We start from the raw sequence: 26,224 nt of genomic DNA on the forward strand, positions 1-26,224 counted from the left end.
GGGGTTGTTAACCAGTGTCATAAAACAGCATGTGTGTTACTGTTACATGAGAAACTATCTGTTCTGTAAGCCTTCACCTGAAGTACAATAAAATACTAAAAAAAAAAAAAAAGAAAAAAAGATGTTCTTCTCGGAAGAGGACAGCCCTTGACCAACCACACATTTTGCAGCATTTAGAGGTTAAACTTGTTTGTATTTTTTATGTAGTTCCAAGGTTGTATTCCAGTTTGCAATGCAATCCTGTGTATCAGGGCTCATCAACACCTTTCATTGCTTTCTCTTTATAACTGAATTGTATCTCCATAAATTAAATGCTCCTACTCCTGTCCAATGATGTGATTCCTTTTCTAAATGTACACAGACCTATAATCATGGTGTACCAAAGGGATCTGTGGTCTATGAAGATTATATTGAATACAGAAATGCATGATATTTAAAATGCTTGTGTATAGAGTTTTTCCAGAATCTTCTCAAGCAATTTTCCAGATAGCGTGATATGTCTCTAATTTGCAGAGCATACAACATGTGCTAATAAGGTGCTTCTTACATAGACCGAATTTGTATATTAATAACTAGGAATAAGCACTTAAAGGTTTTGCTATATACACAAGCTCAATATCTGTCAAATTATTTGCAAAGGATATGTAATACGCTATGATACACATTTTGAAATATCACTCTATGTCTGCAGAGCAAAAATTCTTCATCTTTTACCCAACCCATTTGGAAAAGTCAACCCACAGTATCAGCCTCACTCCACAAGGGCCAGATAATTTAGAATGGCAGCTTTCCCTTTATCATCTGTTGTCAGTTTATTGTGAAGGGTTATTTAATTCATGCTCAAAGCTGAAACAAAACAAAGCTCTTAATCAGGAGGAGGACACAATTAGAAATTTACAGAGGAGCAAAGCAGAATCCAAGTGACTGAAGGTGTCCCTGACAAGTGCCACAAAGGGAACTTTGCTTCACACCCCAGTTAGGTAAAAGCAGCCGTGATTGCATTGCTGGCTTATATTTTTTATTGGAATTTACTGATCCCCAGTTTTAAATCTGTAAATGTTATATCGTTGGGGGGAAGGAATAAGGAGATAATTGTTGGCCATTGCCCTTTTACTGAAATTGTCCAACAATTCTCTATTTCCCTTAGGATAAAATGAAACTCTGCAGCAAGGCATAGAGAGACATTCAGGGTCTGATCACTCCTGTGATCTTTCAAACTTCTCCTGTCACCCTCCCCCATTCATCCCAAGCCCCACTTCAAGGTAGCTGGATTCACCTATGCTGTTCCTTTTCTGTTCAGCTTATCCTTGCCTATTATTAACGTCATACCTGAAATAGAATTTGGTTGAGTAATTTTCCCATATGGCCCCAGCAGAATTTTGGTAGCGTACCTCTGTGCTCTCTTAGAATCTTGCACATAGCTCAGATAATAGCCATTTTCACCCTGTATTGCAACTATCTACTCAAATATTTGACTTTCTCGTTGTACTGACCCTGAGGGCAGGGACTTCATTCTACTCCTGTTTAAATTCCTGGACCCCTAGGGAAGTGTGGTTCAGTGGTGATGGTCAAGGACTTCAAGGGCTTCAGAGTCTATTCCTAAATCTATCACTTATTAACTTGGGCACATAACTCAACCTTTCTTAGTTTCTTCATCTGTAAAATGGGGAAGGTTAAGTGTGACTGGGGAGCTTGTTCAAACAGATTGCTGGCTCCACCAGAATTTTCCATGTAGCAGGTCTGGGAGGAGGGGTAAAGGAATTTCCATTCCTAGTTTGTTTCCAGGTGAAGCTGATGCTGCTGGTCAAGAGAACTCACTTTGAGAGAATACCAGAATTTGGAGGTATTGCTTCATTATACACAATGGACTAATTATGATTCATTCTACGAGTAATTGTAACAGCCTTCAGACTCTTAAATTAGGAGGTAAAAGTTAATCAATTTCCTCTGAGGAGCAGAGATGCTTGTTCGGTGTGCAGTTGAAGCATCAAGATTTGCTCTTGCTATACTGCCCTGGCTAATTAGTTGACAGCATTGCTAATGCATGTATCATCGGGAGTATTTTGAATGCAACTGATCTCTGCTTTAAGGGTGATCCTCTTGGTCTGGAATCCTTCCGGGAAAAGAGCATTCAGATGCTTCAAGTATGCTAAAAAATTCAAACAGAAATCATTGATGAAATTTCTCTTATGAGAAGTTTTTTTTTTTTTTTTTTTTGGCTTGGTTCAAGTGGAGACTGGGTATAAGCAATTAGTCAGGATGCCAGAAAGTAAGATCCTTATGGATGCAAATTAATTGGAGTCAGTGGGACTACTGCAGGCACGCTTCCTTGAATTAAACTCTTAGTGCTAGGGAGCAAGAGAGGGGGAAAATTAAAGCCCGATAATTTGGTAAAAAGTAATTGTTTCTTGTATTAGGCATAGCTGGGTTGTGGTTGTTGGTGGGGAGGAGCTCCGGAGAGGAGATGACTGAACAAAGACAAAGTATGTGACATATTGTTAAAACCAGTCTGAAGGCTGCAACTTGAAGATGGAGTTGGAGCCGGTAGGCTCCATCGATACTGATGATACCAACTGCAATCGGTACTAAACCAATTTTTAGACAGTGCAATTAGATCAAGGATCATTCAGAGTACATAATGAAATAATACCTTGACTAGGATTTGGAAACTTTATATGATTAAGAGCCTCCATTTGAACAGGTAGTGAAACAGTGCCTTTGGCAAGATTTCAAAATGTCTGACGTTTCTCTTTGGCTCATCTTAAGTCTTCCCAGCGACATGTACCAATAGATATCACACAAACAAAAACAGGCAGCTGACAAAGGCAGGCAAACGACAGCGGAGATGTGTGCCTTTAATGGAAAACCAAGGGTGTAAATTTGGGCTTCCCAAAACAGAGATGAATATATGCATTTCTCAGCGGCACTGAAAAATAACTGTGAACATAATAGCAATGTCACTTCAAATTACTTACTGCCGAAGTTAGGGGAGGCGAATGTTTTATTAATAAACAGGCAGTTAGAGCACTATTTGTTCCCAACTATCGGAGTCTGGGAGGGCAGGGAGGCCAAGCTGAAACCTCCGATGAGAGAAATAATTTGTTGATTTAGTGTGACTGACAGACTCAGTGATGAAAAGTGACTTTATTGTGAAGACTGTGGTGAAGCATCAGGGAACTCTGAAAGGAGGTAGCCCTGCTGGGAGGAGGCTGTCAGAGGCAGGGGCAGATTAACCTGTAAGCAAGGTATGCACTGAATTTTGAATATACCATGGACTGCCAGAAGAATGAACAAATCTGTCTTGGAAGAAGTACAGCCAGAATGCTCCTTAGAAGTGAGGATGTCAAGACTTCATCTCACGTACTTTGGACATGTTATCAGGAGGGACGAGTCCCTGGAGAAGTCATCATGCTTTGTGAAGTAGAGAGTCGTGAAAAAGAGGAAGACCCTCAACTAGATGGATTGACACAGTGGCTGCAACAATGGGCTCATATATAGCAACGATTGTAAGGGTGATGCAGGACTAGGTGGTGTTTCATTCTGTTGTACATAGGGTCGCTACGAGTTTGAACCGACTAGACAGCACCTAACAACAACAAGGTATACATGGACTTACAGTAAGCAAGGTACGCATTGGCTTAATTGTGTTTACTTATTCTGTAGTGAACAACTTCACATGGGTTTTATCACATCTTTGATGTGAAATTGTGTACTACAGATTAGTAAGTAAGCACAAGTAAATACGTGCATACCTTGCTTATTGGGTTATCAGTCCCTATGAGAGGTTCCGGAAGCCCCAGCTTTGCCAGGATGGAGAGCTGCCTCACGGGATGGAGAGCTTATCCTGATACGGGTGTCCTGACTGGGAAAAGGAAGAGAGGAAAGAGGGGGAGGGAGAGACAGGGAGAATTACTGCTTCATGTGGTGTAGAGTATAATTTAGGAACTGCACAATCATCCATCAAGACCTGGCTAATACCTAGTCAATGACTGTAAAGCACTTGGAAGATAGTAAGTTTTACATAAATGCTAAGTAACAAAAATGCTAGAATTTGGTTCAGGATTGTCACCAAATCTAGACTGCCAGCAGAAAGAAGCTGGGAAGGTTATCTGTTTGGAGGGGGTCTGGGGTAACTCTTGGACCCTCACTGTGAACTGCTGTTGGATTTCCCATGTATGTGGTCCTGGGTGGTGGTGAGGATCCTCAGAGGCAGTTTAACTGGCCGTAATTAGGGATATTGCTCTCCAGGGGCTGCTCCTGAATCTTCTCCATTCTTTATTGCTGTAAGTGGGCGCTGATGTGGCTCCCACTCATGGTGACCCCGTGGAAACAGAAATAAACGTTGCTAGGTCCTGTTCCATCTCACTATCGTTGTTATGCCTGAGCTCATTGTTGCGGCCACTGTGTATTGTGACTGCCTCCCAACCTATGGGGCACATCTTCCCGCACTATATTGGGCAATATTCTGTTGTGATTCATAGGTTTTCACTGGCTAATTTTCGGAAGTAGATCCCTAGACCTTTCTTCCTAGTCTGTCTTTATCTGGAAGCTCACCTGAAACCTGCCCACCATAGGTGACCCAGCTGGCGTTTGAAACACTAGTGGCATAGCTTCCAGCATTATGTCAGCACACAAGCCACCACAGTATGACAAACTGACAGAGGTTGGTAGTGTAGGTTCTTTACTACTGCATTAAAACTGGTCTGCTACAGGCACAAGCTCACATGACTCGTTGGTATGAATGAAACTTCCTGATTAGCGGCTACACTGGCTGTGATTTATCAGTGTAGAACTGTCAAAACAAAGTCATTATAAAGGCATTTAGCACTTAACTACCAATACATATGCTGCCTCCTGCAAAAGACTTTGACTTTCCAGACACCCATCCCGAGGAATAAGACCTCATTCTGCTGATTCTTCACCCTGTGGCAGCTCTTTGAAGAGATAAACGTAACACACCTTCTCATTCTCAAAACTACTTTTGGCATTTTAGGATCTACATCTCACCACATACTACTGTTAAGTATAGTTGTGTAGTTTGACATTTTTTTTTTTGGAAGTGAGAAGTAGCTCCTCCTACTTAGGATATTTAATTACCAGGGTATTAATCTGTCAATTTTAGGCTGCTCAATGAATTCTTGTTGCAAATACAGCAGTAGCCAACTATATTGCAATATCGTATTCTTAAGCAAACAGCAATGGCTCTAGAATGTGTGCACATAAATATTAATTAGAAAGAGAAACGACAGCAATGAAACAGTTTCTACTAATTATTTTGGCTTGTTTTCAAGTTTGTTACATTTATCTGAATTTCTTTTTTGGAAGCTCTCAATACAATCTGTCTTAAGCCTATTTATGCAGCGAAGGTGTCTGAAAGTCAGTGACTAAATTTAGTGGTAAGTCTTCCTGAGAAGGAAATTTCTTCTTTGCTCGTCTGGGCCCTTGGTGAAGGCAGAGAGGAGTTATTTTGATTTTCTTTGGTTTAGCCAGATGGTTCTTGTGGGCAAGCTGTTAGGGGGATTCCCAGGACTTCTTGGCTCTAATTTGGGCCTGTTTTCCAACAATTGTTGACTCATAAAACTTTCCAGAGTTTTTCAGTGGTTAAGTATTCAGATAGTCCCCATTAGAAAGAAAAAATAAGGTGCAAATACAGTCGCTTCTTAGTAATTCAGAGGGAAATTCCTGAAATATCTATTATCCATAGCACTGTCAACATTCAGAAGTAGGTGATGGTGTTCTCTGAGCAGTGAAATGGGCACCCAGAGTTAAATTTCAGAGCCAATTTTACATCTTGGTTATATTTCAAATTAATTAGTGTTATTTTCTTTGCACATGGAAGACTAGAAATAACAGATGAAGAAAGTAGGTGAAATGAAGCAGCTAGAGATGTATAAAGACAGAGTCTTAGTTATCTAGTGCTGCTATAACAGAAATACCACAAGTGGATGGCTTTAATAAACAGAAATTTATTCCCTCACAGTCCAGGAGGCTAGAAGTCTGAATTCAGGGAGCCAGCTCTAGGAGAAGTCTCTCTCTCTATGTTGGTTCTGGGAGAAGGTCCCTGTCATCAATACTCCCCTGGTCTAGGAGCTTCTCAGCACAGGGACCCTGGGTCCAAATGACGTGCCATGCGCCCTACTTTTCTTTCTTGGTGGCAAGGAGGTCCCTGTCTCTCTGCTTGCTTCTCTCTCCTTTTATTTCTTGTAAGATAAAAGGTGATGCAGGCCACACCCCAGGGAAACTTGTTACATTAGATCAGGTCTGTGACCTGAGTAAGGGTGTTGCATCCCACCCTACCCCTCTTTAATATAACCTAATCTTGCCTCATTAACGACAGGTAGAGACTGGGATTCAAAACACGTGGGAAAATTAGATCTCAAAACAGTGGACAACCACACAATACTGGAAATCATGGCATAGCCAAGTTGACACACATTTTTTGGGGACACAATTCAATCCATGACAGACAGCAAGAAATGATTGTTGATGCAAAGTTAAGAGAGATACTAAAATGAGCAGACATATCAAGCCTGAAGGCCAATGCTACAACCATAGAGAATAATGAAAAAGAAGCCCTACATTCCCTTCACCTTCAAAATCTTACCACAAAATATGTCGCCTCTTAACTACAACCTTGTGTTATCCAGAAGGGAATCAATTTAATTCACAAAAGAAGAATTGCAAATGGCCGATAAACACATGAAAAAAAGGTGTAACCACAGTTAACCAAAGAAATGTAACTTAATCATAAAGAAAATATGTGTCAAATTGGCAAAGATTTAAAAAACAGATGATGTTCATTGTTGTCAAAGGGTCAAAGGAGAAGGCATTCTTAGCTATCTTGGGCAGAGATGTAAATTGGTACAATGTTTCTGAAGGGCGATTTGGCAGTGCTCATAGAAAGCATTAAAATTTGCATGCATTTTGACCTGGCATTTTGAAACATAAGAATTTATTCTAAGTAAATCATTAAGTGTGCTCATAAAAATTTAACTTCAAAGATGGTTAGCAGAGGATTTTTAGTTGGTAATGATAAAAATATGCAAATATTTTAAAAATAAATTATGATATATTCAGATAAAATAATTCTAGGTATTCACTAAATATGATCTAGAAACTATTTGTTGATACAGAAAGATGTTCCTGATAAATTAAGTGCAAAAAAATAAGCGGCTTACAAAAAATGATCACTATAACCTCATTTTTGCTTAAAATCAGATAAAGACAAAAAGATCAAAATTCTAACAGTTATCTCTGAGTACTGGATTGTGGCTAGCTTTTACATTTTTTTTAATATTCATTTTTATTCTTTCTCTTTTTAAAAAAATCATGTACACTTATGTGTTAACATGCAATAGAAGTTTAAAAATAATAATGAAAATAGTTTAAGAAATTCTATATATATTCTAAGGAAAACATTAAAGAGAAAGAAAGAATTCAATTATGTGAGCATATTTTTTTAAAAAAAATAGGAACTAGCATTATACTTTTTAGAATTATCTCCTTTTTATGATTTACTCATTCATTTATTTATCTAGCAATATTTTCTGAGCATCTACTATGGGCCAGGCACTGGGTGTGTAACAGTGAACTAAAAAAGTTGTGGTTCCTGCCTTAATGGAGTTTATAACCTACTTGGGGAGATGGATAATCCTATAATTACACATACAAACTAAAAATTGCAACTGGGTAAATTTAAGCAAGAGAGCCTATTAGAGAGGATTAGGATGTATGAGGGCAGAAACATTGGAGGGAGGTCCCATGGAAGGAGGAGACTGAGAAAAAGCCTTTATGGCTAGAGTGCAGCCAATGAGGGGGCTGGATTACATAGGATATGTTGAAGGGGTAGGTGTTGAGAATAGATTGTGCAGGGTCTTAAAGTCCATTTTAAGGAGTTTTGCGTGTATCCTATGAGCAATGGGAATCTTTAGATACTCTTAAGGAACAGGTATGAATGGTTTGCCTTTTGAAAAGGTAATTCTGGCTTTCTTGTGGAAGATGCATCAGAGAGGGGCCTGGTACCAATAAACCTGTTGCTGTTGATCGACTCAGATTCATAGTGATCTTCTTTATTTTAAGATCTGTATTATTGTTATTGTATTTTAGATGAAGATTTACAGAACAAACTAGCTTGTCATTAAACAGTTAATACACATATTGTCTTGTGACATTGGTTGCCAACCCCATGACATGTCCACACTCTCCCCTTCTCGACCTTGGGTTCCCTATTACCAGCTTTCCTGTCCCCTCCTGCCTTCTAGTACTTGCCCTGAGCCGGTGTGCCCCTTTAGTCTCATTTTCTTTTATGGGCCTGTCTAATCTTTGGCTGAAGGGTGAACCTCAGGAGTGACTTCATTACTGAGCTAAAAGGGTGTCTGAGGGCTCTACTCTCTGGGTTTCTCCAGTCTCTGTCTGACCAGTAAGTCTGGTCATTTTTTGTGAATTAGAATTTTGTTTTCTCCAGCTCTGTCTGGGACCCTCTATTGTGATCCCTGTCAGAGCAGTCGGTGGTGGTAGCTGGGCACCATCTAGTTGTGCTGGACTCAGTCTGATGGAAGCCGTAGTACTTGTGGTCCATCAGTCATTTGGACTAATCTTTCCCTTGTATCTTTGATTTTCTTCATTCTCCCTTGCTCCAGATGGTGTGAGACCAGTGGAGTATCTTAGATGGCCACTCAGAAGCTTTTAAGACCTCAAACTCTACTCATCAAAGGAGAATGTAAAACATTTTCTTTATAAACTGTGTTATGCCAACTGATGTAGATGTTCCCTGCGATCTTTATCCCTGCAGCCCTGAGCCCAGTAGTTCGGTCCCTCAGGGAGTTTGGAAGAGTCTGTGGAGCTTCCATGACCTAGCCTTGGACAAGCTGTGCTGGCTTCCCCAGTATTGTGTATTGTCTTACCCCTCACCAAAAGTTACCACCTATCTATTGTCTGTTTAGTGTTTTTCCTTCCCCACCCCTCCCCTGCCCCATAACCATCAAAGATAGTTTCTGTGTATAAACCTTCTCATGAGTTTTTAGAGTAGTGGTCTCATACAATATTTGTCCTTTTGTGATTGACTTATTTCACTGAGCATAATGGCCTCCAGATTCATCCATGTTGTGGGCTGCTTTGCAGATTCATCATTGTTCTTTATCGTTGTCTGTCCTCACCATAGTTTGTTTATCCATTCATCTGTTGATGGGCATCTAGATTGTTTCCATCTTTTTGCTATTGTGAACAATGCTGCAGTGAACATGGGTGTACGTTGTCTATTCTTGTGATGGCTCTCACTTCTCTAGGATATATTCCTAGGAGTGGGATTGCTGGATCATATGGTATTTCTATTTCTAGCTTTCTAAGGAAGCACCATATCATTTTCCAAAATGTTTGCACCATTTTACATTCCCACCAGCAGTGCATAAGAGTTCCAATCTCTCCGCAGCCTCTCCAGCATTTGTTATTTTTTGTTTTTTGATTCGTGCCAGTAATGCCTGGGTGAGATGTTATCTCATTGTGGTTTTGATTTGCATTTCTCTAATGGCTAGTGATTGAGAGCATTTCCTCACGTATCTGTTAGCTGTATGACTGTCTTCTTTGGTGAAATGTCTGTTCAATTCCTTTGCTCATTTTTTAATTGGATTATTTGTCTTTTTGTCATAGAGGTGTTGGATTTTCCTGTAGATTTCAGAGATTAAATGTTTGTCCAATTTGTGATAGCCAAAAATTTTTTCACAGTTTGTAGTTTCTCTTTTACTCTTTTGGTGAAGTCTTTTGATGAGCCTAAGTGTCTAATTTTTAGAAGATCCCAGTTATCTAGCTTATCTTCTGGAGTTTGTGTGTTGTTGGTTATGGTTTGTATCATGTTATTGCTCTGTATTAGGGCCTTTAATGTTGATCTTATTTTTTCTTCTATGATCCTTATAGTTTTTGGTTTGATATTTAGGTCTTTGATCCATTGTGAATTAGTTTTTGTGTATGGTGTGAGGTATGGGTCTTGTTTCATTTTTTTTTGATGGACATCCAGTTTTGCCAGCACCATTTGTTAAAAAGACTGTCTTTTCCCTGTTTGATGGATTTTGGGCCCTTGTCAAAGATCAGGTGACTGTAGGTAGATGGATTTACATCTGGATTCTCAATTCTGTTTTATTAGTCAATGTATCTGTCATTATACCAGTAGCAGGCTGTTCTGACTACTGTAGCTGTATAGTAGGTTCTGAGGTCAGGTAGTATGAGTCCTTCTACTTTATTCTTCCTCTTCAATAGTGCTTTACTTATCCGGGGTCTCTTCCCTTTCCATATAAAGTTAATGATTAGTTTTTCCATCTCTTTAAAGAATGTTGTTGGTATTTGGATCAGGATTGCATTGTATTTGTAGACTGCTTTGGGTGGAATTGTCATTTTCACTATGTTGAGTCTACCTATCCATGAGCATGGTATGTTTTTCCATTTATGCAGATCTCTTTTGGTTTCTTGTGGTAGTGTTTTGTAGTTTTCTTTGTATAGGGCTTTTACATCCCTGGTTAGATTTATTCCTAAGTATTTTATTTTTTAGGGGTTATTGTTTTCCTGATTTCATTTTCATAGTTCTCTTTATTGAATCCAACTGAGTTTTGTATGTTTATCTTATATCATGCTACTCTGCTGAATCTTTCTATTAGTTCCAGTAGTTTTCTTGAGAAGTCTTTTGAGTTTTCTTCATGGTGATCTTTTAAGAAGGCTATAAAATCAATAGGAGCTAAGAGATGGGGGAGAGGAAGTTGCCTTGAGTCACAAGGTGATGGTCGTGGAGATGGAGAGAGGGAAGCTATGTGAATGATATTTAAGAAATTAATTTGAGGATGGATGGATATGGGGCTGAGGGAGAAGAAAGTCAAGAATGACTTATATTTTTTGTTTGTGTTGCTGACTGGATGGGAGTACCATCCTTTAACATTAGAGACAGTGGCTATTAGCCTAGTTTTGGGGCAGGGTGGGATATGGTAATGATCAGATTTTGTACATGTTAGTCTGAGTTATATTTGAGAAAACCAAGAGGGACTGTCAAGTGATAGGTGATAGTTCTAGTGGGGAATTGAGAGAAAGGGAAGACATCACAAAACTCTCAAAAGTCTACTCTTTTTAAGTCAACCCGCCATGAGCCAAAAATCTGTGCTTTTTTTTTTTCCCTTTGTTTTCCTCAGAATAACTCTTTCCATAGAGTTCATGTTCTTTGAGGGGGCCTTAGTAGCATATCATAAAGTAAGATTGTTACACTTGACCTGAAGGTTGGTTAGATGTAAGAGTTGGTACCTACAGTGGCCACCTTTGTGGGAGATAATAGTGAGATCCAGCCAGAAACTAAAAAGAAATTAGATATATTCTGGTTTCATTTTGTGCTGCTATTATAATTTCCTTTGAGAACAGTTGGTGTATTTACATACTTATTTCATTTCTTGAATATGGCTAAGCTATATGCTTTATTTCAGGAAATAGCTGGCAAAAGCTTGTTTAGTGAGTAAATGAATGGATAACTGGGTGTGTAAATGTGTGAATTAAATTTATTACTTCAGTGTACATTGCTAAGGAACCTTCCATGTGTCACACATTTGCTATGAGTTATTTGTATTCTGAAAATGAGATGATGGCCTGGATCTAGAATTCTGAATGGTTCCAACCACTGCCCTACTTAGTTCTTGAAAGATACGTATTGAAAATACAGGTTTGGCCAATGAATACTCTATTGCTAGCTAGAATTTAGCCTCTAAGCCTTAGATATCCTGGACCAATGGACCACTTTTGTTTCAGTGGCACAAAAACCCTCTAAAAGAATGCTCTTGGTGCCCCTTTGCCATTCCTCTCAGCCTTCAGTGATGGGAAAGTGCAAGAGAAGGGGGCTTCATTGAACCTACTTTCTTGGAGTGAAAACAAGAACACAAGTAACAGCATGCATTTTGGCAGATAAAAAATGAAAATAAGTAACTTGAGCTGTTTACATACACACACTCAAGAAAAAAAAAAAAACTCTATAAATATATAAAAATGTCCTGACTAAAATGAATGACTAAAACAATATATTTTTTGTTTCTAATCTGATTTACAAAAATTAAAAAAAATGATAACATTTAGTGTTGACAAGGATGTAGGCAATGGGGCATATTTATCCACTGCTGATGTAAATTGGTACACCATTTTTTGAGAGGGGGGTCAATGTAGCAGCATGTATCAAAACATTAAATGTATATGCTCTTGGATCCAGCAAGATCCTCTTTAGAAATTTATCATCCTCACAGTAATATCTAATATTTTTGAGCTCTGACCTTATACCAGTTACTATTTTATGCTTTTTGCAGATATTGAGCCATATTATTTTCATTATTTTTTACAAAACTCTATGAGATAGTTTCAATTATTGCCCAGCTTTTACAGGTGAGGAAATTGCAATATAGTGAGATTAAGTCATTGTCCAAGGCCACACAATTATTGAGCTACAGAAATCAGATTCAAACCTAGGCCACCTGGCTCTAGAGCTTGTAATGGGTACCAGCCTATATTTTCTTCTTGTACACATGGACAGAATGGTGTTGAAGAGGAAAGACTCTCTAAAGGCTGCCCAGCCTCCTCTTCTAATTGTAAACCCATCACCAGGATATAAATAGCACCACCATTCCAGCAGACTGATAAATGGGATCCAGCAGTAGTTAGATGTCTTATGCCTTAAGAAAGAAGTTTTGACATTTCTGCATCCTCCTTTCTAGTCTACCTGACACCTGACACCATTCCACATGAGTCTTCAGGGTACCTGGAACTTCTCTACTCATCTCCATCAAATGTTAGTCTCAGAGGTGGGTGTGGGGTAGGTCCCTGCTTTCTGTTCCTTAGGTGAGAAGATAGGCTGAGATTGGCCCCTGGAAGTCCTTAAATAACAGAATAAGTTCTTCTACTCTTTGCATTGCAATAGCAATAATGATGATAATGATACAAATAATAAAGATGAGAGCTAAGAGTTCATGAGTCCTAACTCGGTACTATTCTAAGGCTTTTTTGAATGTATTATCACAAGTAATCTCACAAAAAGCCCACATGATAAGCACTAATATTGTCTCCATTTTGCAGAGGAAGATACTAAGCAGCAGAGTGACATTATTTGACCTATTTAGAAAGGTTTATCTGGGAGCCCAAGCAAAAGACTATTTCATAGTCAAGACAAAATGTGTTGAAGACCTGAACTAACTTCGAATTGGAGTAAAGAGGAAGGCAGGACAATGGAGGTAAGATCTATAGGACATAGAAATTAACCAAATGTGGGAGAAAAGTTACAGGAGGGGGTCCACCAATTTTCTTGGGCTTTTCAGCTTTAAGGACTTGGAGGATAACTGCGATTCATATTTATAAACTTATCCCTACCAGATGGTTGTGTTGGTACTCTCAAGTTGGTGGGAGTTGGAGAAATACCAAGCTACTTTCCCTAGGGAGGGCGTGATATGTCAACCATTGCATTGCTGAAAGTCTGGAAATGAACCTGTTCTTAGGCTAGGAGAAAATGAGTTCAAAATTAGTGAGAGATATTTTCAGAGGGAAATTACGATGACATCTATTTTAATACTAGGATGAAAAGAAAGGAATCTGATTCTTATTAAGTCTACAGTGTTTGATCAAGTTACATAATTTATAGTATTCATTTATCTGAGTGAGAAATATTTTCTTGTTGTCATTGATAGATGAGGAAATTAGGGCTCAGAGAAGTAATTTCCCCAAGGTCACACAGGTAGTACACGACAGAACTATCTTTTTACTCCAAATTCATGCATTTCAGACTACCAAATAGCCCAGCATTGCTTTTTCAAAAAATAAGACTTCATAAAGATCTAGCACTCTCCCTAGCTTCTTTTAGCAATCCTGTTCTTGTCCAGTGACCTCACTCTAACGTAGACTAAACATCCATGACTGTTCGGGCCTGAGACTCACATTACTTTTATCAATGGGCTGTGGCACAATCTAGTAGTACTTATCTCCATGACATTTCACCTTCTTATTTACCACCTTCTGGACTTGCTCTTGGAAAAGTAACATGAATTAGTTTGCCTTTGGTCTTCCCTTTTTCATCCATCTCTTCCCTTCATTGCCCATGCCCATCATTCTCCTGGTGCTCTTCAGATGCTCAGATAGCTACACTCAGTGGAAACCAATTTTATTTTATTTTCATTTATTTACTTAGCCTTCTTCATAAAACTTATTTATCTTGTGTACCATTCTTTCAGAACCTAGAGAGCAGAATGACTAATTTAGTAATGGATTGTGAAGCCTGGATATTTAACATTTCCTAGGAAAATTTACCATTTTCTATGGTATTACTGGGTAATGAATTTCTAATGGTATAATAGCTGACATGTTGGTAGGTCAAGATTTTTGAGTAAGGGATTTTTCCATTATCCCTTCCCCATCCATATCCTGTATAAACAAAAACAAGACCAAAACAAAAGAAAACCAAAGAAACCAAACCTGTTGCTGTTGAGTCAGTTACAACTCAGTGACCCTAGAGGACAGTGTAGAACTGCCCCATAGTGTTTCCAAAGAGTGGCTGGTGGATTTGAACTGCCAACCCTTTGGTTAGCAGCCAAATGCTTAACCACTGTGCCATGAGGGTGCTTGTATAATTAGCTGCTTTTGTGTCTGTTTCATGAAAATGGGTTTTTTTGAGGCATTTCACTAAAGCATCTGTAATCCGAATTGTCATTTATTTTATTCTTAAAAGAAAGTGTATAGGGACCAGTGCCTATTTCTCATGACTCTATTAGCTCAGTGTCTTAGTTATCTAGTGCTGCTATAACATAAATACCACAAGTGGATACCTTTAACAAATAGAAATTAATTCTTTCACAGTCTAGGAGGCTAGAAGTCCAAATTCAGGGCACCAGCTCCCCGGGAAGGCTTTCTTTCTCTATGTTAGTTCTCGGGGAAGGTCCTTGTCATCAATCTTCCCTGATCTAGGAGCTTCTCAGCACAGGGACCCTGGGTCCAAAGGACACACCTTGCTCCTGGTGTTTCTTTCTTGGTGGCATGAGCTCCCTCTACTCTCTGCTTCTTTCTTTTATATCTCAAGAGATTAACTGAAGATATAACCTAATCCTGTAGATTGTGTCCTGCCTCATTAACATAACTGCCTCTAATCCTGCCTCATTAACACCATAGAAGTTAAGATTTACAACACATAGGAAAATTACATCAAATCACAAAATGGAGGACAACCACACAATACTGGGAATCATGGCCTAGCTAAGTTGACACACATTTTTGGAGGACACAATTCAATCCATAACACTCAGCAAACATGTGAGGTGCCTAGGCTGTTGATCTTGAAGGTAGAGCCTGGTCTTCCATTTGCTTCCTCATTTATCTCCTCAGTCTCCATAACTGATAGCTGATTATCACTGAGGAAGTCACAATCTGACTTCCTTTAATGACTCTCTGGGTTGCCTATACCTTGACAATGTTTCTCTGTTGAGCTTGCCATATTTGAGAGTGAGCTGTATCAGAGTAGCACCCTCTGGGTGTGTACATGGAGAAAATACATTAGCAAGTAAGAGGAAAACATTGCTAACTTGCAATTCCTATCTAGAGGTATTCTCCAGTTTATTCTGGTGAACTGAATTCACACCTGTGTTTTAAAGCAGCCTCATATTTCAGTAGCTGTGGACATCTGCCCTTCCCTTGGGAAGCCTCTTGAACTTTGGGAGCCCGTTTCTGTGCGGAAGTGTACTGTGCTTACTACCTGAGATCTGAAGGTGCTCTACACTGGATTTACAGATGTTTTTGCTGGATGTGGCCAGAGGTTTTTGTATTCCTACTAATGTCAGTAAGATATTTAGTAAACTCAGGTGTTGCTTAGGCTCAAATGGATACTTAATGGATTTACTAACCTTGACCATTAGGAGAATGTTCTAGGGCAGGATTCTAAATTCATATGTACAGAGGCCCAGATGATAAGTAGATGTGTGCAATGAAATAAGGACTGTGGCAAATTAGAGAGTTTATGCTTCCTCTAACAGGGGCAGCTTCTACTCAGATAGCATTATGGAGGAATGAGGGTTCAGTGTGGCCGGTTCTCCATGTTTTGTTAAAAATCTGTATTTATATGTGATGTGTTCAAATAGAATGATAGATAGAAGGATCAGTGGCATTTTAAAATAAATGGGGGATATAAAGTTATTGAGATTATTGGATTTTTCAAAAGAAAATTGTAAAAATCCCTGGCTTACTCCATTCACCAAAATAAATTATAGATAACTAAATATTATTAGGTTTCAAAATTCATAGAAGGATGAGAAATCATTATAGATAGAGATTTATATGACACAATGGGGAAGCATTTTCCAAGAACTATATCGAAGCCAGAACCAGAAAGCATGGAGAAAATGATGGGTAGATTTGACTACTCAAAAACTAAAGCTTAAAAAAACCTCTGTGACAAAAATAGATCATGAAGAAAATTATGGCCGGATATTTTTAACGTATACAAGAAGGAAAATGTTATTATCTTTGTTACATGGTCAACTATGTACAAATGTTTGACATGAAGAAAAACACTTTTAGAACAATGAGTAAAGGATATAAATAAGCCATTCGTTTATACTCAAAAATGTTTAGCCTCACTAGTAATAAAAGTTGCAAACAAAAATCATATATTTTTCACTTAGCAAATTGGAAATATTTTAAATTGATACTAAGTAGAGAAAGTGAGGCGGGGGAAATTAGGAATTACACACATTGCTGGTGGGGGATGAAATTGGAAAAACATTTTTTAGAAGGCAATTGGGCAAGTTGCATAAAAAGCCTTAAAACCTGCTTACTATTTGACTCAAGAATTCTGCTCTTAGAAAACTATCCTAAGATATATCTTAAGATATACATATATACATATATCCTAAAAGATATATATCCTAATATCTATATTTCCCTCTTTCACCTCTAGAATATAAGCTCCAAGAGGTCAGGGACTCTGTCCATTTAACTCACTCTAATTTTATTTGAGCCTAGAAAATTGCTTGGCATGTAGTATGTGATCAATAAATGTTTGTTGAATGGATAATTAGTGTTATTTTTTAATATTTACCAAGCATCTTGGCATAGTATAGGGTGTCCGGAGTAGAATGATTAGAATGTTGAAAGGATTTGAAATCAGATCATGTAAGAAGCAAGAGGAAAGTACTATTGGAAGAGTAGCAAGCAGAGGATGTGATAATGGGCTTCAAACATTGGAAGAGGTGTTATATGGAAGAGTGGTTTGACTTGTTCTATGTTACTTCTAAGTGCAGAAGTAGGATTAATTGATGGAATTTATAGAAAGGCAATTTGAGACTCTATTTAAAGAAGTGCTTTCAAACAATTAGAACTGTCCAAAATGGAATTCACTAACTTAGGAGGAAGCATTCCCCATTATTGAAAATATTCAAGCAGAAGTAGTTATAGAGAAGATTCATATAACAGAATAAGGCTTTGACTTGATAACTCTAAATTTAATCTGCCTAGAAGACTCACCTCTTCCTCCTCCTCAACATCACCCTCTACATCCTCTCTCCTTTCAATTAGTTACTCCTACTCACCCTTTAGATCTCATCCTTAATGTTTGTCTCTGGAACTCTTCCCCTACTGTTTGCTCCAACCCACTGTAGTTATTTACACCTCTCACAGCCACTTCACTTTCCCCTTCATGCCACTTGGTATGTATTATAATTGTCCCTTTGCCTTCCTATGTCCTCCACTAGGCTACAAGATCTGTGGATGCGGCAACTGGTTGTATCTTTCTATCTTGTCCATCATTTTATATCTAATGTGTTGTACAGTTCCTGTCATATAGTAAGATCTGACTTATCTTAATGAGATATATGCACAGGTTGAAATAACTTTATATTTTATTTCTTTGGGAGCTAGGAATCATTAAAGAGGGACGTCTACTTTTCTCCTTATTTTCATTCAGAGTTTCCAATTCCCCTTGGTTCTTTCACCCAGTTGTTACATGGGTTCATGTATATACCTTAGGAGTCTTTTGTCATATTCACCCAGGGGACTCAGATATATTGGAACCATGGCTTTGAACTGGTTCATTTTGGTTCTAACCCCTGCTAAGAATTTGCATTTCCACCCAAGATATACTGAATCAGAATCTACAGTTTGACAAGATCCCCAGGTGATTCTTATGGATCCCCTTATGTTGACTGTCTCTGGAACACTTTCCCAGCCACATCTTTCTCCTGTGGAGCAGCTGGTGGGTTGAAACCGCTGACCTTTTGGTTAGCAGCCGAGTGCTGTATCACTGCACTATTAGGGATCCTCCCAATACGACACAAACCGGTTGCCATCGTGGCAATTCTTGAACATAGAGTAGCTAAAGCAAAAGGAAGAAACTATGAAGTAAAAGAGCTGAACAGAAGATTTCGAAGAGCGGCTTGAGAAGACAAAGTGAAGTATTACAGTGAAATGTTCAAGGGCCTAGAGTTAGAAAACCAAAAAGAAGAACACACTCGGTTTTTCTCAGGCTGAAAGAACTGAAGAAAATATTCAAGCCTCGAGTTGTAATATTGAAGGATTTTATGGGCAAAAAATTGAATGACTCGGGAAGCATCAAAAGAAAATGGAAAGCATACACAGTCATTGTACCAAAAAGAATTAATTGGTCAACACTCAAACTTTTCAGGAGATAGCATCTGATCAAGAACTGATGGTGTTGAAGGAAGAAGTCCAAGCTGCACTGAAGTCACTGGTGAAAAACAAGACTCCAGGAATTGAAGGACTACAATTGAGATGTTTCAACAAATGGTTGCAATGGTGGAAGTGCTCACTTGTCTATGTCAATAAATTTGGAAGACAGCTATGTGGCCAAACGATTGGAAGAGATCCACATTTTTGCCCATTCCAAAGAAATGTGATCCAACAGAATGCAGAAATTATCGAACAATATTATTAATATCACAAGCAAGTAAAATTATGCTGAAGATAATTCAAATATGGTTGCAGCAGTACATCCAGAGGGAACTGCCAGAAATTCAAGCCAGAATCAGAAGAGGACATGGAACAAGGGCTATCGTGGCTGATATCAAATGGATCTTGGCTGAAAGAAGAGAATTCCAGAAAGATGTTTACCTGTGTTTTTTTGACTATGCAAAGGCATTCAACTGTGTGGATCATAACAAATTATGGATAACATTATGAAGAATGGGAATTCCAGAATACTTAATTGTGTTCATGAGGAACCTGTACATAGACTAAGAGGCAGTTATTCGAACAGAACAAGGGGATACTGAATGGTTTAAAGTCAAGAAAGTTGTGCATCAGGGTTGTATCCTTTGATCATACTTACTCAATCTGTATGCTAAGCAAATAATCCAAGAATCTGGACTATATGAAGAAGAATGTAGCATCAGGATTGGAGGAAGGCTCATTTAACAACCTGCAATATGCAGATGACATGACCTTGCTTGCTGAAAGTGAAGAAGACTTGAAGGACTTACTGATTAAGATCAAAAACTACAGTCTTCAATATCAATTGCACTTTAACATAAAGAAAACAGAAATCCTCACAACTGGACAAATAAACAACATCATGGTAAACACAGAAAAAGAATTGAAGTTTTCAAGGTGTCATGGATTGAATTATGTCCCCCAAAAATGTGTGTATCAATTTGGTTGGGCCATGATTCCCAGTATTGTGTGGTTCTCCATTTTGTGATTGTAATTTTATGTTAAGAGGATTAGGGTGGAATTGTAACACCCTTACTAAGGTCACATCCCTGATTCAGTGTAAAGGGAGTTTCCCTGAGGTGTGGCCTACACCACGTTTTATCTTACAAGAGATAAAAGGAAAGGGAAGCAAGCAGAAAGTGAGGACCTCATACCACCAAGAAAGCAGCACCAGGAGCAGAGTGCATCATTTGGACCTGAGGTTGCTGCTCTGAGATGCTGCCAGACTAAGTGAAGATTGATGAGAAGGCCGACACAGAGAGAAAAACTTCCCCTGGAGATGATGCCTTGAATTTGGACTTCTAGCCTACTAGACTGTGTGAAAATAAATTTTGCTTGGTTAGAGCCATCCACCTGTGGTATTTTGGTTACAGCAGCCCTAGATGACTAAGACAAAAGGATTTCATTTTACTTGTATTCACAGTCAACACCCATGGAAGCATCAGTCAATAAACCAAATGACATATTGCACTGGACAGATTTGCTGTAAAAGAACTCTTTAAAGTGTTAAAAAGCAAAAATGTCACGTTGAGGACTAAGACTTATTTTCAGTCACCTCATATGCATGCAAAAGCTGTACGGTGTACAAGGAACACCAAAGAAGAATTGATGTATTTGAATTATGGTGTTGGAGAAGAATACTGAATATACCATGAGCTGCCAGAAGAACGAACAAATCTGTCTTGGAAGAAGTACTGCCAGATGCTCCTTAGAAGCGAGGATAATGAGATAATGAGACTTTGTCTAGCTTACTTTGGACACGTTATCAGGAAGGACCAGTCCCTGGAGAAGGACATTATGCTTGGTAGAGGGTTAGTGAAAAAGAAGAAGACCCTCAATGTGATGGGTTGACACAGGGCAGGAACAATGAGTTCAAACATAGCAACAATCGTGAGGATAGTGCAGGACCTGGCAGAGTTTTGTTCTGTTGTGCATGGGGTTGTTATGAGTTGGAGCTGACTCTACGGCATGTAACAACAACAACAACAACAATCTTTATGGAAGCCGATTGCCACATCTTTTTCCCACAAAGCAGCTAATGAGTTTGAACCACCAAACTTTTGATTGGCAGCCAAGTGCTTAACCACCGCACCACCAGTGTTCCTTACCACCTTAGAATCCCATTATTCCCTCTGAAGTCAGGGACCATTCCAATGTGTTCACCTCCACCATCATCTCTAATCTAGAGGACAGTTACATAGAGCTCTTCAAGAAAGCTGGGAGTCCTCCCACTTCCCCTAATATTTTTCTTAAAAGGAAAGAAGTATCCTCTGAGTCCTCTAGTGAAATATAGTTTGGGGATGGCTGAGTATAACATTGATTGCTACATTGATTTATTCTATTGTTTGCATTTCCCTAAGACTTTGACCTTCTTCCTAAGTACTTCATGGAAGTTCTGGCATTTTGATCTTTAGTTGTAGACCACCTAGCAGTTAACCGGAAACCCTGGTGGTGTAGTAGTTAAGTGCTACTACGGCTGTTAACAAAAAGGTAGGCAGTTTGAATCCACCAGGTGCTCCTTGGAAACTCTATGGGGCAGTTCTACTCTGCCCTATCGGGTCACTATGAGTCAGAATTGACTCAATGGCAATGGCTTCGGTAGTAGTAAATTAATGCCAATACTGGGGTATTTGAGACAAAATTACATGAGTAAACTCATCTGTAGGAATTTAGTCTAATCATGATTTTAATTTCTCTACCATTTAATGCACTTAGAAACTACTTCCATTACATGAACCTCACTCTTACGGTAGTCCAAAATGGCATCAAACTATAAATCTTCTAGAGTATAGGATATCTTATCCTAGAGAAGGCCATGTATTTTTCAGTCTGAGCAGTATTATGTTGGAATTTAACTCTCCATATTGTCCTGGAGGTGATAAGAATGCGTGTAGGGGTCCTCGGAGTAATTGGCATCAGTTGGGGAGGCAACTGTCCCAGCTTCAGTCATCGAACATGTATGCAGAAGAAGGTTGGTTCCCTTTATGGTGTGGGTAAGTTTCGTTATGCCAATAAAAGTGATTCAAAGGAATTTAGGCATTCAAAGTTCTCAGTCTCAAGGTCCTACTTTTTTTCAATTTGTATATATGAGATCTGGTGGTGTTGAGCTCTAAACCGAATGCTCTTCTGTACCCCTTGTAACAAGGCTCTGGGATAGCAGTAACAGCTGCTGTGTAACTACAGGAGATGAGGGAATCCCTCTATGCATCATAGCGGCTTTATGACTTCCCTCACTGTGTTCTCAGTCATATAGCTTGTGATCTCTTATTTTCTCTACTTATTCTTTTAGCTCTCTAGGACCACCAGAGGAAGCCAGGTGACTCCATACTCTCTATGACCACCACAGCAATTAAGTGCCATATCTCACTTCATGTCCCAAAGCACTGTCCTCTACCTGCATTTCAACCCATGCAACCACTGGGGATAATTTGTGTAATTTTTTGCTACCATTGCTGTGGATTGTTCAAGTCCCAGTTGCCCTTAGCTGGAGGTTGTCCATATGATCCTCAATTATGTTAGCAACTCAATCCCAAATACCATTTTGTGGGTCTGTTTCCTGGGATTCTGATCCCAATTTCTGTATCCTAACAGGAAATAAATGGCACCCTAAAACTGGCTAATTTGAGACACTTTGATAAAGGGAGTATTAAAAAGATACAGGCTGAGTATAGGAAACAACAAGGGATAAAGCAGTTCATGGAGCTAGCAATAGTGGAGGCTGTTAGCATCTCTAGGCCTGATCGGGCAAGAGGAGGAAACAATTACGAGAACCTGGAGACAGAAGAGGGGAGAGGCCTACTTAACAGAATCTGAGACCTTTGTTCCAGAGACAGCACTGGCTGCCAGGACTATAGAGAAGAGCAGGAAAATAAATACCTTGTTCTCATCTTCATCCCTTGCTTTGATCTTCTGTAGGTGCTCCCTTGGAAATATGGACTGAACTTAACTGAAGGACAAAGGACAAGGCAATTCACTATATAGAGCATGCAGGTCAGCCTCCTGGGGTCAGGGGAAGTCTTAAGAAAAGTAGCCTGTGGATGTGTGTGTTAGTTTCCTAGGGCTGCTGGAACAAAGTACTACGAACTACATGGCTTAAAGCAATAGGAATTTATTGTCTCAAGGTTCTAAAGTCTACAAGCTCAAATTCAGGACATCGCAGGCTATGCTGTCTCCAAAGTCTCCACAGGAAGAGCCTTTCTTATCTCATCCAACTTCCAGTAGCCCCAGGAGTTCCTTGGCTTCTGGTAGCATAACTCCTCCATCTCTGTCTCTATTATCATGTGGCCATTTTCCTTGCATGTCTGCCTGTGCCTGTGTCCCTTCTCCTTTTTAAAAGGACACCAGTCATATTGGACTAGCTCCTACCTTACTCTGGTATGACTTCATGTTAATTGGTTATATCCTCAAAGACCTTATTTCCAAACAAGGTCACATTCAGAGGCAGCTATTACTGATTAGGACTTCAATATATCTGTTTAGGGGACGCAATTTCACCCGTAACAATATGGAAGAACAAACTGAAGATTCCCAGCACTATAACTGACCTTGCTATATGATTTATGTGCAAGAAGATTAAGCACAGGCTCAGTTTGTGCTTTGTGGTGTATTCCAGTTTGATTTGGGCTAAATTTGCTCTCCACAAAGACCAGAGTTTAGCAATCTATCCATTTAGTGCTGTCATCCAGACAGTGACTGGATGTACAAGAAATAGAGTCAGCCTCCAGTGGAAGAAGGTAGAAGAAAACGCCTACGGCATTTGCTCTGTGTACTGGGATTTGGGTAGAGTTTTAGTCGCTATGGTAGCAGTTGGAAAACTTTTTATGTAAAGGGCCAGATAGTAAATATTTTCTATTTTGTGGGACATGCAGTCTTTGTCACAAGTTCTCAACACTGTTACCCTACCTCAAAAGCAGCCATAACAATACCTCAATAAATGAGCGTGGTTTCAATAAAACTATTTACAAAAGTAGGCTGAAGACAGGATTTGGCCCAGGGGCAATAGCATCATGATCACTACTGTACAGCAAAATGGAATCATAAAAACAGGAAGTCGAATTAGAAACTCAATTATATAGACTGAACCAACCCAACAGTAATTGATGAATGCTGAGAATTAGTTAGCAATTTTGTGCATAGGTTTTATTCCCCAGCAGACTGATTTATAGCAGTACGTCTATGACTGCAAGATTAATTTCTGACCCCCCTGGCTTGAGGGTTGATACTGCTAACATGCTGTTTTTCTACTTAAGCTTGGTTCAGAAACACAGTGAGATCAAGGCTACAGGCAGCCTTGGCTTTGAGAAGAGCAAAGAAGTTATTTGCAAGGTTGCAACTGACTCCCAGCATATCTGCATGTCATTCATGAGCATCAGTTTCCTACCAGGCTCTCCAGGATGCTTTCTTGCACTTAGACCTTGCCTGTCATTCTGAATTTCATTCCCCTCCTTATTCCTGGTAGCAGAACATACCTTCCATATCCTGCTCAGTGGGCCTACTCTTTAGATTCCACCTTTTTCTTGTCTGGCTCATTCTGGAGTCAATAGAGTCCCTGGTTTGGTGGACATTGATTAAGATTGTTTGCATTTCCAGCTTGCATTTATATATATATTTCATTTGCTTTGCAGCTAAAGCTCTGGTTGTATTTTATTATTATTTTTTAAATTGACTTGGACTTCGTACATATAGTTTAAAGCCATTAAAAAGATTTAATTGGAGATTCATGAATGGAATCCATTTGGTTCTCCAGATTTATTAGCCCCTGAATCATGTGCAGCCAAAACTGGAAAGCTGGAGTGCTCTCTTCCAGATTTTGAGTTACTTTATTGTGGTTTTAACATAGAGAAGGCAAAGTTCAGGGCTTTTAATTCCAGATTCAAACTCCTGACTATTTGTAAACAGCCCTGGATGCCTTCCAAAAGTTTTGACACTTAAAAAGTTATGCACTTTTATTTTATAGTGGTGAGGATAGATTTTCTGCATGTAACAACCTTCCTTCAGTCCCTCACCTCCTGACCTTTGTGAACAAAGTTGTGCATTTAAGTGTATAGGGTTTGGCTAGAGTGTGGCCATCAGTCAGAGTTGTGATAACTGGCCCATGAAGGATTGTGTTGAAGAATTGAGCTTTGTTTCCACCTTGTTAATTGGACGAGGCAGATTTGTGAGTCAGCCTGAAATGATCCCTAAAACAGACCTGTTCACCGCACATCTAGTCTAGTGGCTGTTTGCCATTTATTTGGTAGAATGGGAAAACCAGCAGCAGCTAACCAAATGCTTCTGGAGGGCATCCAGAACAGCTGGATGGGAACACGTAGTTAGGGTGGACATTCTGCTGGCTTTCTCTCAGGACACTGATTATAAACCCAGGGCTATGGTTTCATAAGGCATGGTGATTCAGTAGTAGAATTTTCAGTATCCATGCAGGAGACCTGGGTTTGATTGCCAGCCAATACACCTCATGCACAGTCATCACCCTTCTGCTAGTGGAGGCTTGTGTGTTGCTGTGATGCTGCACAGGTTTCAGTGGAACTTCCAGATTAAGACAGACTTGGAAGAAAGGCCAGGGGATCGGCTTCTGAAAATTAACCAGTGAAAGAAAGCCCTATGGATCACAAAAGTCCAATCCCTAGTTGATCGTGGGGATGGCGCAAAACCAGGTAGCAATGCATTCCATTGTGCATGTGGTCTCTATGAGTCAGGGCCTACCTGACGGCAGCTAACAACAACAACGTGGCTTCACGTAAGTCTGGTTGCCTTGGAAGACTAAGGAGAATGGCAGAAACGAGGTTGCTCTTCTAGTTGCCCTGAATAGCCACATTCTAAGTATTTAACTATTTAATTCCAGAAGGCCTCAGATTGGCTAGGACTACAAATTAGAAACAGTCCTTGATGGGGGGAACAGGAAATCAGGATTCCAGTCCCAGCTTTTCCTGTAATTGTTATGTAAGTGGGGTCTAATCACCAGTCTTTTCTGGGAGTTGGTTTCCTTAGCTGTAAAGTAGGGATAATTAGCCCTGCCATATCTCCTTCAAAGAGATTTTGAGTACCAAACGAGAACATTAATGAATGTGAAAGAACTTCAAAATAGTATAAAGCACAAGAGAAAGATATTATTATCTCTGCTGCTAATAAAATCTACTGCATCCCTAGCACCATAATACTTTCTACAACGAGCACAAACTCCTCACCCAGGCTTCCGGGGCCTTCTCACAAGGGGGTTTACCTACCCTATTCGTCGGAATCTACTTGAAGGCAACAAGGTCTTATTTTTCATAAGGCTGCTAGCTGAAAGGTTGGCAGTTTGAATCAACACATGTCACTCCGCAGGAGAAAGATCTGGCGATCTGCTCCCATAAAGATTACAGCCAAGAAAACCCTATGGGGCAGTTATAGTTGGTCACATGGGGTCACTATGAGTTGAAAAGGACTCAGTGGTATCTAAGAACAACAACAACATGGGGAACCATTACAATCCCTTAGTTGGTATCTTTGCTTAAATAAGCTATTCTCACAATTTCCTTTTCCGGAG

Source organism: Trichechus manatus, unplaced genomic scaffold (assembly GCF_000243295.1).
Source record: "Trichechus manatus latirostris isolate Lorelei unplaced genomic scaffold, TriManLat1.0 scaffold00141, whole genome shotgun sequence".
Lineage (NCBI taxonomy): Eukaryota > Metazoa > Chordata > Mammalia > Sirenia > Trichechidae > Trichechus > Trichechus manatus.